Genomic DNA, 17,085 nt, shown 5'->3' with positions numbered 1-17,085 from the left:
TGCTAAGCCTAAAAAGTTGCGAATCTCGTTAGGCGTAGTTGGTGATCTCCACTCATGTACAACTTGTACCTTGACGGGGTCAACTTTAATTCCTTCGGATGATACAATATGTCCTAGAAAAGTTATTTCGTTCAACCAAAACTCGCACTTGGTGAATTTGTCAAAAAGCTTCTCAACTCTTAGCGTTTCCAACATCGTTCTCAAATGTTTTGGCGCTCCTGCCCATTCTTTGAATAGATGAGAATATCATCTATGAAAACTAGGATAAATTTATCCAGTTATTGATGGAACACTCGATTCATGTGATCCATGAAAACTACTGGTGCCTTCGTCAAACCGAATGGCATAACTATGAACTCATAGTGCTCATACCTCATTTGAAAAGTTGTCTTAGGTGTATCCTTCTGTCAAAATTTGAACTGGTGGTAATATGATCCCAAGTCAACTTTCAAGAAAAACTCGCTCCTCGTAATTGATCAAACAAGTCATCTATCCTTGGTAAAGGATATTTGTTCTTGAGTGTCAATTTATTCAGCTCTCGATAATCTATGCACATTCTCAACGTGCCATCCTTCTTTTTGACAAAAAGGACTGGTGCTCCCCACGGGGATACACTAGATCTAATAAAACCTAACTCGAGCAATTCTTGTAGCTGAATCTTCAGCTCTTGTAGCTCCTTAGGCGCCATTCCATAGGGTGCCTTCGACACTAGTGCTGATCCAGGTTCTAGGTCGATAGTGAACTCCAACTGTCTTGTTGGTGGCAATCCTGGTAAGACCTCGGGAAATACATCTCTATATTCCCTTACCACTACTACATCCTCAAAGTTTTTACTTGATTCTCCTTCATCATTCAAGTAAACTAGGTAAGCTTGTGCTCCTTTCTTTTTTTCCAATTTCGACGCCTGAAGTGCCGAAATGATTGGAATTCTCTTCTTTCTATCAATGTCGTGAAAACATGTATGTTCATTCCCAGGTGGTTGGAAAGTTATCTGTCTCTTCTTACAATCAATCGGGGCAAAGTTCTCTGCTAACCAGTCCATCCTTAGAATAATGTCTATGTTCCATATAGGCATTAAGTGCAAGGTTCTTGTTTTCATCTTTAGTGATTCTAACTTAAACTCTAATTTAGAAATCATGTGAGAAACTGTAGTAGCTCTTCCTACAGGAGTGATTACTCTCAACTTGGGACTAGCTCGTTTTGGTTCGAGTTTGAAGGTAACATGCTTCAAACACTTAAAGAATGCGAGGCTCCTGTATTAAACAGGATTCTAACTGATGCATCCAATAACTTGCCCATACTACCTTAAAGTCCTGCCTTAAACCGGCACATAAAACTCAGACATCTCTTCATCAGTATCCATCTTCTGATGAGCAAATTGTGATAGCTCACAGAATTCTCGGTTATACTCTACAACCGATTTCTTTCCTTGCATCAAACTTCGATAATCAGCCTCTCGCTGCTCACTGTGCTCCTTGGTACATATTTCTCAAGAGTAGCCTTGAATTGTTCTCAGGTGTAGTTTACCAGTTGCTCGGATGTTAAAGTCCTCTGACGTGCCTCTCACTAGTCTTATACATCAAAAGAATCTACTAGGATAACTCAAAAGTTGTAAGGGTTCAACCCTAGAACGACATCAAAACAAATTGTTCAAGAGACTCAAATGAATTACCAGAGGGTAGAATGAAGTAACTACCAGGTCGAACAAAAATGACCTAGAGTAAGAACCCATCTGGCTTTTCAACCGAAAGTTGAAACACATGGGTTTATAAACCCAAAACACGTCTACTGAGATTTGGATCATGCGGACTGGCCAGGTCCAACATAATCACTCCCCAGTCACACGGGATATACTATCCCGAACCTAGAAATTCTGTGTCTTCTAAACCCTCAACATACTATACATAAAAAAACTTAAGTTCATACCAGCAAGCTAAAAGCTTAAACTCAGGGTCCTATGTTCTAGACTCTTGTTTCGAAAGTTCAATATTTTTCGATTATCCTCTCATATTGCGGTGGTGGTGGCGGAGTATTATCCTGCCTATCATTCACATCACACTCTTGATGACATCTTTGAGGCATTTTTTTGAAATCACAAAAGGAAAACTCAACTCGACCAACGCTCTAAGCATCCTCGAAACTCAAGTTCAATTTACTAACTCAAATTTTAAGGAAACCCTCACGGTCACCTTAACATTCATCTGTAAGGCAATAAGCACTCACGAAATGCTAACAAAAAGACCACTCTGGTCAACCTAATATATCCATCAGTAGAATGCCTCTTTTTAGAGGACTTACATAAAGGGGTTATATAAACCCTACAAAAAAAACCATAGTATCTATCGTAATGTCCCTTCTAAATCGATTCCATTAATAGTACTATGTCTCGGTCTGGACCTCTTACGGTAATTTCTACCAGTTAACTCATCTAGTTGCTACTTTAGCACACTAGGAACATCCATCTATTTAACATCAGTAGGGTACTATATTCGCATGCTTATCTATCAGCATGTCAAAAGCTCAAGTATCAGTATCTCCTAAGTAAGTTATATACATCGCAATGTAATTGAAACTAATCAAAAACAAGGGTGTACCGCTCATACTCTCAAGATCATCCTTAGCTCTAGCCTATATCGGCTTCTCTTCTCATCCTCATCAACTCTAGCCCTCCTCGGCTACTTCTCATCCTTTCAACCCTAGCCTTCCTTGGCTCTTTCTCATCCTTTCATAGTCTATGAACATGTGTTTGAAAATCTGCTAGGGTATCTCTGTACCACATACTGTACGCCTCGTCCTCGTATCCGATCTTCCCTGAGTTCGATCTCACAACAGTCCACTTTCGTACAGTGCCAACAGTCCTGGCCAACCTATAAGGAGAACTTAAAGGTGACTATAGGAACTAACTCTACTTGGCTCCAGCAACAGAAATAAACAAAACATAACTTAGCAAAACTCCTACTAAGTAGTACTGTTATCTTAAAACTAAAGCTCAAAACATCTAAATTCTCATCTCGTCCCATCTTTACTTAGTAGGGAATCTCTCTAAACAATGATATTAGATCCCTTAATCTAAATCATCGTGACTCAGTAAGACAACTCAACAATTCTCTCTCAAAGCCATCTCCAAAGACTATGGCTCATGATACCTCCTCAAGTACCATTAAGGTTGCGTGAGCAAAACTCGCGTCACAAAACAACTTAACATATCGTACAATATCTCATTGCAGCATGCTAATAACTCATCATTAATCATGCTATTATACTCAAGCTCATAACTCAAACTCATAACTCAAACCAACAAGTACTTAAAGCAATTGCTAATCCTCTCAAGCTTTAGCTCTAAGTTCTCATTTCATCCTTCTACTTAGTAAAAAAAAAAATCTCTCTTAACAATGACATTAGATTCCTTCATCTAAATCATCGTGACTTATCACAACTGCTCAAACAATTCTCATCATAAAACATCTCAAATACATCACATCATAACTCATAATTATGCATCCTCAATCATATAACATCATATGATATAAACGCTCTCATGATTCATCATGTAACGTCAACATATGCTCTTACAACATAATAACTCATTATTAATCATGTTGTCATCCTCAAACTCAAACTATGCACCTTCAAAGTGTAACATCATAACTCATCATATAACCTCAACATCATGCTCTTCAAAATTTAACGTCAAATAAACTTTGAAATTTTACATACCTCGTTGAACCTGGTGTGATGGTGCGCTGAGCTCACGGTTGTTAATAACTATTAGTCTAGTGACTCATTCTAGATTAAACTCAAGACTTCTAATTCAGAGCTTTCCTTCGCTCTGATACCACTTTGTCACAGCCCGCCCTAACTAAGGATAGTTAAGCCGAGTGATCTACGACTAGGGATGGGGTTAAAGAAGAAGGGGAAGAAAAGGGGCGTCATTTATAGCCTTAAAACTTACTCATCTTAATAAAACTCGTCATTTTTATTCATTAATACTCAATTGAAAATAGTCTATGAAAGACATCATAAAACTTAATTAATATCATTAATCAAGTTATACATCATATGAAACCATTCTCTTAAGACTCAAAGTATGACATAACATACTATAACATCAACATCTTGCAGCGGAAAGTAGCTAGACATATGTATGAAGACATATTCTAGACAGGTTAACTATTTATTAACAACCCTGGAGACTCCGCTCATTGCAGCACCATCATCACATCAGCTCAACCTGCACATTTAGAAAACATATGCAGGGCTGAGTACAAAAGCACTCAGTGGGCACGTAAGCCTAGGTATAAAAAATACATGCTTCAAAACTGTAAATTGTCATGCCATCATAAACAGTACAGCAAGGGAGTTTTTCGCTAAAAAGGCCCAAGCTTACTAAATTCATTTGTGATTCTTAAAGTTCGTCTGCAGACTAAGTTCTCTTGTAATCTATCATATCTGAAACTGTGTGCCGGAGAGGTGGCCACCTTTCACGGACACTTGACCGGCCAACCCGCTAGATGACTCACGGTCACTGGTGTACACTAGTCCTGGCAGGATAGCTATCAACTGCTCAGGACCCGAATTCGATTGCATCATTGGCAAAGCCAAAGCAGATAGATATCATACTAAAATTTAAACATTTTATGGCAAGACAATAGTTGAAATAACTTTAACTCAAAGATTTTGTCATGAATAACTTGCTTGATCGTAACATTTAAACTCGTTTGATAGATATATAAAACTGAAATTAACAGTTAAATCATCTCATGCATTCATTCGTATAAGAGGCCTACGACACGCAAGGGATCTCTATATACGTATAGTAAAAGTAATGCCCACCTGATAGCAACTCTTGCTGTGGTGTAGCGGCTCTTAATCTAGTTATTGCTCTCGTGCTTGACCTTTATTGCGAGAAATTTAAATAAGATATTTGCTCGAGCAGAATGCGAAAATAAATATGCATGACTCTCTTATGCATGATTCTTTATTCCGACTTATTAGTCCGGGAAATTTTACTATTAATCCTAACTCTCGGATTAAATAAATTAAATAACTTAAATAAGGCTCGTCGCATGAGGTCGGATAATAACTATAATGAATCCGCTTATCAATCTCATAATCTCGTTTTAAATTAAATCCACAATTAGAAATGACTGAGTCTAATTAACGAATTAATAAAAGGCCCAAATCACAGCCCAAATACTTAAAATAAATAAAGCCCAAAGAATTGGCCCGACAAAACTCAAACATCTCGGTCCCTCTCCCTCAATCTCGGTTCTATCTCTATTTTCTTTCACCACAGAATGCCTTTCTCTCTCAATAATTATCGGTTCTCTCCCTTTTTTTTTCATTAAAGCAGAACACTCTCTCTCTCTGTCAATTATCGAGACTGCATCTCTTTCTTTCTCAGCAATCATTCAATTCATTCTTCAAAAATCAATCTCTCTCTCTATACTCTCGAAACAGTCGGCATCCGGCGCCGATCGGCCTTCTTCTCCGGCCATTCAGTTGCCGCCTTGTTCTGCAAATCAGGCGAGTAGCCGTTCGTCCTCCTCCCTTCTCTCATCAGTCACCACCCAGACCCGCCTCTCGCTCTCTCACGGCTCGGTTTTCTCCCCCCCATCTCTGACTCCGGCGAAGTCCAACATCCGCCGCCGCTGTTGCGCCTGTAATCGCCCACTGAAGTCGCCGCCGTATGGAGTTGCCGCCACCGTCGCCAGCTGGAGCCTCGGCAGCCGCTGCTGCTGTGCGATTTCCAGCGAGCAGGGGAGGGTCCGCCGTTGCTGCTATCTCCGGGGTCGAAGGTTCGAGCCACGCTGCCGCTGCCGCTGCTGCTGTTTTGGCTTCGATCGGGCAGCATGAGTTCGTCCTCACCGATTTCCTAGGGCCCGACTGGACAGAGCAGTCAGCCCTTCTCCTATAAGCTAAGTTCCACTTTCCTCTTCTTTTCTAGTTTGTAGTAGTTGTTAAGGATGGAGGTTCTTAAGTTGGTTGTTCTATAGTGCAGTAGGATGTAAAGCATAAATCTTTCTATGGTTATACATATTATGCCCATTTGATACAGTGGTGAAATGTGATTATGCCTCTGATATGAATGCGAATTGAATGGTTATTTGATATAGCAAAATACCTCGCTTGTGTTCAACTGATTGGTTGTTGCTGGAGTTGAGTGAAGTGTGAAATAACTGAAATGAACGATGGTTCTCCTTTAATGCAGGTGAACTAATCAAAGAGAATGAAGTTATTGAAGCCAAGTCTTACCTTGAGAACTTGGCTGAACGAACTGGAGGCTTCTATGCCCTTTGGAGAGAGTTCTTGGTGGCAGCAAAGTGATAGAAAATGTGGTGTTGTTTGGCTGATGATTTAAAAGATGGAGTTGTTGGCTGATACTACAAGGAAGTCAAAATGTGTCTGCCTCTTTAGAGAAGGTGTAGTCATAGGTTGCGGCTGAGGTGGTTGGATGTGGTATGCACGCTTGAGTGTGCTTAGTCAAAAGGTGCAAAATAGGCGGTGGAGCAGGAGGAAAGAGTGCAGTGGTGACTGCCTTTGCAGCCCACTTTTCCTTTTCCCCTTTTCTTATTCTGCTATTTCCTTTTGGTACTTAGTGTTGGTGTAATTTAGAAGATAGAAATGGAGGTTGATTGTGGTGAATAAATGAGATATATTCGTATATCTCGGTGCTTTTGTAATTGTAATATGAATCACGTGCTCGTATCTGCTTTGATACTGTCTAACTTTTTAAATAAATCCTGTGTTTCGACCTATGATTTCCCGCCTTGCTAGAATTGACAGGTTGTAAAATGAATCTAAATTAAATCCGTAGATTTAATTCATTCGATGTTCTGATGTCTAAATTAAATCCGCAGATTTAATTAACTCATGAGTCGGAAATAATCCACAACTTAAGTAATTATAAATAATATAATCGATAGTCTCATCTCGCTCAATAAATAACATGACTTCGCTAAGCCAGTTATAACTTTTGAAAAACATCACTGACTGCTTCAATAATATAAATTCAGGATCATAAGCTGAATTCATATCCGGATAATAATCGGTTCCATTCACTGATGAAAAATAATAAACACAAAATACTGGATTTAATATATATAAAAGAGCGGGTCACTACAAAATGATTGGAGTAGAATTACTGTTGAAAGTGACTAGGGCCGGATCAAGAGAATTGGGGGCCTAAGGCGAAGAAAAATTAATTTATTTCATCTTTCTTGCTTTTTCGATTGCAAAAGTACTGATTTTATTTTTACAATCAAGATGTTACAACAAATCACTTTCAATAGATAATATATTTAATCCATTCAATATATCTTATGACATATTGGTCTGAAATGAAATTTTATTCATTTAAATTTTGAAAAACTTCTTTAAGCAAAAACAAATACTTATAGTTATGATTGGTAATATTCTTAAGCAATATATGCATTAGGGAACGAGTAGTCGAGCAGTGTGGACAATTTTTGGATCCGTATAATTTGTAAAGCCTATAAAAAAAATCAATTAGACTGCGTTTACTTTGATGGATAAATTTATTCATAGAAAATGATGGATATAAAAAATTTATGCTTTAAAATGTCTCCTTTCTTTTCCATCATTTGACACAAAAGAAATATTTACCATTTTTCCTTCCTTATTTTCACTTTAAGGATGGATAATATTATCCATCCATTTTTTAGTAGATAATTTATCCATCCTTGAAGTGAAAATAAGGAAGGAAAAATGGTGAACATCTCTTTTATATGTCAAATGTTGAAAAAGAAAGAAGTCATTTCAAAGTATAAATTTTTGTTATCCATCTTTTTCCATGGATAAATTTATCAATCAAAGTAAACGCAACCTTAGTGTTTAAGAGGATTCAAATTGCTGACCTCTCAAATATATATAAAAAAAAAAGAACTTTACGACTGCACTACATCAATTTGTTGTTCAAGTAAATAATTAAATAATATTTATATGTAAAATATATAGACGTATATAAGGGAGCCTTATTTTTGTCGAAAGCCTGAGGCGGCCACCTAGACCTCCTCACTGATTAATCGACCTTGATATATACTGTAAAATAAATTTTAATTTTAATTTGGTGTAAATAGTTGGAGATGGTCTAAGGAGGCTAGACAAAAATATCGCAAATTATTGTATGCGACCAACCGCATAGGATACGACGGGTTAGACAAAAATATCGCGAATTATTGTATGCGACCAACCGCATAGGATACGACGGGTTTGACCCGTTTGACCCGACCCGCGTTAGTTCTAGCTATATAATAGTAGAATTTTTAACAAGTAATTGCAAAAACATGACTTCGTTTGCTGGCAACAAAGGACCATTATTTCTTCTTCTATTTGGTGGGCGGTTCGAATCCCTTTAGCCACATATTGGCGGATTTGTTCTTTCTTTTATCTTATTTTGTTCTTTTTTTTCTTTTTTGCATTTTTGCGATTTTGTTCTTTTATTTTTTATATGTTTTTTTTTCTTTTCCTGTTTTCTTTATTTTTTTCGTATTTTATTTCTTTATATATATATATATTCTTTTCATTATTTTCTTTTTATTGTTTTTCTTTTACGTTTTTTTTTTATTTTACTGTTTTTCTTTTGCATTTTTTTTATATCTTTCTCAAAAAAATTTACTATTTTTTGTGTTTGTCTTTTAATTTTTGTTTTTTTTAATATCTATTCTTTTTTACTTTTTTATATTTATTTATTTATGAGTTATTTCAAAGTAAATATTGTTATGATGAAAAGTAATTATCTTCATGAACAAATTGATTTGGGGATTTACTAGATGAAAATTAAATTGTGGGATTTTTATCAATTTTTTATTCAGTTTTACCGCTTGTTTAATTTATTTGGACAAGTATTTTATTTAGGCAATATTTGGTCAAGTGTCAAGTAATTATTATCATAATAAAAAGTAATTATTAACCTGAACAAATGTAATGTTTTAAACTTGTAACATTTTTTCATGATAATTGTTACTTTTATTTATGAAAATTTATACTTTTAATTATTTGGTCAAATATAATTATTGTATAAAAAGTAATTATTGTTGTGTAAAAAGTAACCCTTGATACGATGAAAGGTAATGATTATAAAATATTACATTTCTTCACTATAACGATTATTTTTATTCATAAGAACATTTACTTGTAATGTTTCTTCATTATTATGTATGAAAATAAACATTACGTCTAGAAAATGTAATACTTATAATGTATTGTTGGAAACTTAATGAAATATCCTAGCCCTAATTTTGATGATACCAAAATTCTTAAGTGCTCTTTGTAATAGACTAGAACTTTTCGAACTCAAGCGTTGGAGTTCTTTTTTTAGTTTAGCTTGTGTTTTGAAGACTGAAGACCGAAGACCGGAGGAATGAAGAATGAAGAACGAAGAACCGAAGACTGAAGACTGAAGAGCTCAACTGATATTGCGAATAAAGGCTGAGTCAAGCACTGATGTTTGACTGATCGCGTTTCTCAACTAAAGGATCAGTCACGAACTGATTCATTAATGCAGGCCACGTGGATTTAGTGGACTGATACTAAAGTTAAGTATCAGTTAACATTCTTCCTCGGACTGAACCTCCAAAGTTAAAAGGAAGCCTCGCACTCACAAGTACAGCCGCATTAAATGCAGAGATTTCAAGGATCGTCTTTTCTCTGACTACCTTTTCAAAGATGTCATATCTCTTGCTCCTTAGTAGCCGTTCTCACCAAACAAGGAACCTTGAAGATTGAAGCCTCAGCAAAATTCGAAATACACTCCGACGAGTGAATTCTTGAAGACCATCCCCGCCAACGGATCTATTCAAGACCTCTCCTATAAATAGAGCTCGAGGATCACTTCAATCTTCACCGATTCAAATACATAAGCTGAAACGCTGCCAAATTCGTTACTCAGCAAATCAAGGCCATCCAAAGTTTGATTCGGAAAAGAGAATCACAAAGCCAAAATCAGTCCACTATTGATTACATATATTCTCTTAGAACCTTAGGCATATATTGTTTATCCAAAGCCTAAGTTACTAATTACAGAGAGCCTGTTCTATGTGATCTAGCCTCCTTTCAACTGAGCGAAAAGAGTGTTTGAAGTTGTGCGGAGTTCAGACCAATGTTCTAACTCCAGAGAAATCTTAGTGCCCAATGAGTGCTAAGTGTGTTTGAGAAATCCAATCCAGTGTGTTGGTACTGAAACGTGTGGTTTCAGTTCAAGGTTTGTTGTGCACCCGTAAGCACAAGCCCAGAGTACTTGCCAGTGTGATCAACTGACCGTGGATGTAGGAATTAGATTCCGAACACACATAAAAAACCTTCGTTTATCGCTTTCAATATTTACTTTCTTATCTGTGCAAAATATCTTTATCAACTGAAACTGATTAACTGCAAAGTAAAACTAAATCTGGACAACGTGCTTAATCACAAAGGCTATTTCTTAAGTAAAGTTTTCCGCTGCTAGTGTTATTAGTCTAACTGATAATTCTTCGGATAGTCAATAAGATTAATAACATTTCTCTGTTTTACAAACCTTTGTGCTTAATCACAAAGACTATTTCTTAAGTAAAGTTTTCCGCTGCCAGTGTTATTAGTCTAACTGATAATTCTTCGGATAGCCATTAAGATTTATAACTACTTCAGAACAAGATCTTCTTGAAGTTAAAGAAGTTGAACAAGCTTTAGCTGCATACAGTGATCAAAGGATAATTCTTGAGAATGATCTTGTGAGGAAACAAAGATTGGAAATGACCATCGCCAAGACAGCCTCAAGAATGAACGAAATCTCCCTGATCTCAGCTAAAGAAAAAGATGAAGTAGAACTGGCTATTGAGTATGCCAGATTGGAAAATAGTCATTTATCTGATATTCTAAACTTAATCAATCAAGTGTTTAGGGTTTAGAAAATATAATATTTTATATTAAATGAAATTAAATTCTTATATTAATATGAATATACATGTGTGCCATTAAATGTATATCTTACATTGATTGAAAGTAAATATTTGTATTATGAAATGTAAAATTGATTTTTTTAAAATTAAATTTCAAATTTCTTAGTATTTTGCACTTTTTAATTAATAATAGGAAAAGTAATACAGTACTTATTTTCAATAAAAGTAAAAATTACGTCTAGAAAATATAATACTTATATTAAATGAAAGCAAATACTTATATTAACATAAGTCTACATTTAAAACATAAGTCTAATACTTATATTAGAGTTGCCAAAATCTTCTACCACCCTAAAATATCCACCAAAAATACGATATAAATTTCAAACTCCATTATATCAAACTCCGACCCAGGATCTCATGCGGTCACATATAATCGGGCTAGCTAGGATGACTCAAAAATCGAGTAGAATGAATTTTGACGGATTTTCTCATATTATTTTTATTGAGAAAAATAAAAGAGAAAAAATCTAACAACTCTTGAAAGTACAGAAAACACAAATAAGAGTCGAGCCTCATTAAAATCTCTTCAGAAAAAATTCAATGAGAAAAACTTCAAATAAAAAAGAGTACCCGTCTATTACATCGAAAAAAAATCCACAACCAAAAAACAATGAAAAAAAAAAAGATCCGGCAAACAACTCAAAAACTTACACTTCTTCTCATAATATATTTTGAGAAGGGGGCCTCTTTTCATAAGACATTAACACTTTTTAATATGACTGCAGAATAATCAGCACATAATATATTTTCGAGCTTTTCCTCTCATCAGACATTCTCGAATAGTAGTAACTACAGATTAATCCTTACAACACGGTTGGTTGATGAATAAATATATCTAGGAGGCGTTTAATTTTAGTGATAAGGCGTGATTTAATATAACTCAATTTAATCAAGAGTTTGATTTACATAAATGAACTTACAATAAATAATTCAACCTATGCTCTAATCATTTAATTGAGTTAATTGATTATGTATCACTCTAAATTGAATAGATTATTTAATTAACGGCCGACAATCATCTTTTTCTTTATTTGTATTTTTAAAATTCCATTTTTAAATAGATTTGGAGGTTTGACTGTTTGAGGCGTTGGAGAGGTGCAGCGTGTAAAGCTAAACAGTGTGAGCGCGTGGCTTCTGTTCTCAGTTTTGACGGCATCGGAATTAATTAAAAATAAAATGAAATAAAATAACTAACGAGGAATAATTGAATAACCTTAATCGAGGAATTAATTAAAATAAAATGACTTGGTATTTGTCACCTAGTCCCACAACATTCCCAATCTTATTTCAAACACCCCTAACTAAATTATTCTTTTATTTTCTTTTTCATTTAAATTCGGATATCATATAAAGGACAAATATGAAATAATTGAAGTAACTTTGTTGTCTCAGATTGAATTGACATCGAGAAAGTGCAGATCAATTTACGTAGGGGGAATCATGAAGGACCCGACTCGAAATTGTTTTTTATTAAGTTTTATTACTTTTGTCTTTTGAAAAGTACTTAATGAAGTTTGAACTATTTTTTCACCAATTAATATAGCAGTTTTACCTCAAGAATAAAAACTTAAATTAATAATATTATTGGTTTGGAATAGTACTTATCAATTTTTATAATCAAGATGAATATATCGAGTTTTTAAATGAATTTAGGGATGCATGCATGATTTATTATGCTTTCCAAAGCTATACTAACAATATAAAAATAGGCCATAAACAAGCTCAAAATAAAACATGCGCCAGTAGAAGTATAGACTCCATTCGAAAGATAAATTTTCTGATTTTAAGACCTAAATGAGACTATAAAATTTATATTGTTATGAATGTGGTTACCAAACTCATATTCGTACCAAAAAGTTGCTATTATAATAGATTAATACTTAATAACATTAAAACTGTATATTGTAGTTGAAAACCTATTCAAGATTCACACGGGTATATATTTGTATAAGAAATTACCTTTCGAAAATTAGTTTCATTTAAAACTTCTCAAAGTTCCAATATTTTTGCCAATGGAGCCTACCTCAAATGATAAAGTTGAGGCACTAAAAATTCTTCCTTGTAAAAGGTCTTGGATTCAATCCTGCGTGCAGTGTAGTTTTTATCATCTTTGTGTGGTGTAATGGTCCTGCCTACGTGTGCGATGTAGATATTGTACAGAGGTCCCATCTAGAGGTGCCATCTGTGTGTGGTGTTGTGGCTTATTTAGTTATTTAATATATATATATATATATATATATATATATAGGAATGAGATCATATAGATCCCAATGCTTATAATAGATCCCTAGATCCAAATCTTGACCACACATTTATGACATGTGGCGCATCAAGATGGTGACACGTGGCAAGGAGCTTCCAAGCATTCCAAGGCAAAATCTGGAGGGGTAAAATTGGAATGTAATTTCCGAATTTAATAATTAAAAAAATATATATTTTTTTTAGATTTGCTCAAAATAGATATATTTTAGATGCATATAGTTTCACGCAAAGATGCATAAAGTTTTCACATGAAATGCATAACTTTGAACAGAAAAATGCATTTAATTTTTCCAGTTTTGGTATTTTCACCACCCCACCCCATACCACCCCCCAATCCAGCCCACACCACCCCCAACCCTCCCCATTACCACCCCCCAAAAATAGGAATGTTTCACATGCATATAAAATCAAACAAAAATGCATAAAGTTTTCACATAAAAATGCATTAAATTATACAAAAAATGCATTTCATTTTAATAAATCTGGTAGTTTCGCCACCCCACCCCCACCCCACCCCCAATTTTTTTTTTTTTTCAAAAACTGATTTTCTGATTGCTGGCCCACCCCCACCCACCCACCCCCCCACCCCCCCCAAAAAAAATATATTTTTTAATTTTTTTAAAAACTGATTTTCAAAAAAAAAATTTGGGGGGTGGGGGGTGGGTGGGGGGTAGGGGTGGGTCAGTGGTCAGAAAATCAGTTAAAAAAAAAATTGGGGGGGGGGGGGGGGGGGTGGGGGGGGTAGGGGGTGGGGTGGGGTTAGGGGTGTGGGGGGTGGGGTTGCGGTGGGGTGAAATCTTATGCATTTTTATATGAAACTTTATGCATTTTGATATGAAAGTTCATGCATTCTCGTATGAAACTTTATGCATCTAAAATATACCTATTTTGAGAAAATTTAATTTAATTTTTTTTTTAAATTTCGAAAATTACATTCCAATTTTACCCCTTCTCCAGATTTTGCCTTGAAATGCCTTGCCACGTGTCACCATCTTGATGCGCCACATATCATAAATGTGTGGTCTAGATTTGGATCTACGGATCTATTATAAGCATAGGGATCCACCGGAACCCAACCCTATATATATATATATATATACCTCTTATAATAATAAAAAAAAGTTCCAAATTTTCGAGTTAAACATGCTATAAGTAAAGCCAATACCATGACTCATCGGTTCAACTACAATTTATAAGAACCTGTTTTATATATATGTTTGGCACTATGGCCAACAATTTCGTCCTTGGCACTATGGCCAACTCGGTTACTGATCTTCTCATTCTTAAGAATCTTTCCATCGCTGGACAACCCAGGAAGCCTTTCTCCTTTATTTACGTTGCTTGGCACCTTCCCCCGCCGTCTTGGATTAAAGTTAATACTGATGGCTCGGTCCGGGAAGGGAGGATTCATGCGGGGGGGCGTCTTTAGGAATGCCTTCAACGACGTTCTTGGTTGTTATCATTTTTCAGGCGGCCATGGGGTTGCGTTCGAAGCAGAGCTTTTATTCTTACGTGGTTCAGCTTCTTCGGTCGCTTTCTGAGACGGTTCCTTGGAGATTCAAGCCTCGGTGGCAGCTTGCTCTCTCCAAACTCCATACTTTCACGTGGCGCATTTCTCACATCTTTCGCGAGGGCAACAGATCGGCGGATTTTTTGGCTTCACAAGCTTCGGAGGAGGGTTTTTGGCCTCATGCCATTGCTGGTTTAAATGATTTTGTCAAGGAAGATGTTTCTATTCCCTATTTTACTCGATTCGCTTAATTTTTTGGTTTTTTTTCTCTTGGTTCTGGATCGGTTGTGAGCCGGGAGGCCTAAGGGTAATGGTTCGGCCGGAATCCTTGAGACCTCCTAACTCAGCTCTGTCAACCTTGGTCCTTGACGAGTACTCTTTTTCCTCAGCTGTTATGAGGTTTTTAACGAGGCTCGGCCCTTAGTCTGCAGCTTTGTGCTTTCAAGGGTTTTTGGTTCTCCGTTGTTAAGTTTCTTTTCTTTTAATAAAATCTTATTTCAGCCAGTTTTATATTTATGTTTGGCATGAATCTGGATTTTGTAGAAGATCGTCTCTATATTCCATGTATGTACAATTATTAATAAATATATGTGCGCGTGTATTGGCGTAACGGTAAGAGATTAATGTTCAACACTTGAGGTATTGGATTTGAGTTATTAGTCGCGCGATTTTTAAAATTTTCTTTTAATTTATTTATGTAATTTATCAAATAATAATAATAATAATAATAATAATAATAATAATAATAATAATAAGTTACAAATATACGGGATATCTTAAAAGGTTTAGTGGGTCCGTCTTATAACTACGATTAATAATGTAATCATAAATTCGAATAAATTAAAGAGCCGACTTGATCCTTTTTTTAAGAATCAGCCGACTAGATCCTTAAGGTGGGAAAATATAATATTTTGCAGCCTTGATTTGGTTGGTCGGGTGTATTTTATGGGGTAATTGTAATTTATAATCTCAACAATGGAATTATTTATAAAAATTATTTGAATTTCAAGAAAATATAAAAATAACTTTCTTTTAAGTTATTTATAAAAGTGACTCAAATTTTGGAGCTATTAGTAAAAATTACATGAATTTTAAAGTTATTTGTAAAAATTGCTCGAATTTTATAAATATAAAAAATAACTTGAATTATGACAATGTGAAGGATCGAAGTTGGGATGAAAATTATGTGAAAATTCTAGTAAATTCTTTGGAACATTCCTAACAAAATATAATAATTCTATTTTCCTATGAACCCTAATCTAGCACAAATAATTTTATTTTCCCTTTTTTGAATGTTAAAATATTTGTGGATAATGTCAAAAATATTTTGCGAGAAAAAAATTATTTGTGCGAGATTATGATTCATAGAAGACAAGAATTCTTATATTTTATTGGGAATATTCCAAGTGATTTTTGAATTTTGCGTCAACTTCGGGTCTTTCACATGGTCATAGTTCGAGTTCAAACGTGTAAACTCATGCTATTTTTATAACTTTATGAAAAGTTTGGTACGTCATGTCCCTTGTTGATGGGATATGGTCGGCTCTCGCTTTCGCGGAAAGCAGCTTTGGTCGGTGATGTGCTTTCTTGCTGGGTTCGCCCTTGGAAGCGGGTCTCCTGCTGGCGTCTGGTTTTATTCTTTGTTTGTTCGCTGTTGGCTTTGCTCTTCAGGGTCAGGAAGGTGTCCGGGGAGGCTTGGGGACGATGGTTAGGCCGGAGTTTCCGAAGTCTCTCCCTCCTTTTTGACTTTTTTTGTTCTCTGGTTTCGCGTTTGTTTGTCTTTAGACGGGTACTCTTTTTCCCCTTTAAGGTTTTTCCCTTTGGGTTTTCTTTAAAGGGGTTTTAACGAGGCTCGGTCCTTAGTGAGCTTCTCTGTGCTCTCAAGGGTTTCTAGGTTTTTTCCTTTTTTCTTTTAATAAAAACTCGATTAATAATATAACTTTATGAAAAGTTTTGGTCACTTTTTGTATTTTTTTAAAGTTTGTGCCATTTTTACAAATAATTTTAAAGTTTAGACCATTTTTTTGTATTTTTTAAAATTCATGTCATTTTTACAAATAACTCCAAAGTTCAAGCTATTTTCCTATATTTTTTTTAAAGTTTGTGCTATTTTTTTAAATTCGAGTCGTTTTTACAACTAGTTCCAAAATTCATGCCATAAACATTTGTAATATTGTTCGACCTTTGATGGCCAAATTTTATTAAGTTTTAATGGTCAAATAGCGTACAAACTTTGACAACATTTCTAATTTTTGTTCGACCTTTTGAAACATTTTAATATATTATCTGTTTATAATTTATATTAAATTAGACATTTCATCAATGTTTTCGAATTTCGACCATTCTACATCGAAG

The sequence above is a fragment of the Salvia miltiorrhiza genome, chromosome 3 (genome assembly GCF_028751815.1).
Source record: "Salvia miltiorrhiza cultivar Shanhuang (shh) chromosome 3, IMPLAD_Smil_shh, whole genome shotgun sequence".
NCBI lineage: Eukaryota > Viridiplantae > Streptophyta > Magnoliopsida > Lamiales > Lamiaceae > Salvia > Salvia miltiorrhiza.
This window is presented reverse-complemented; position numbering follows the sequence as displayed.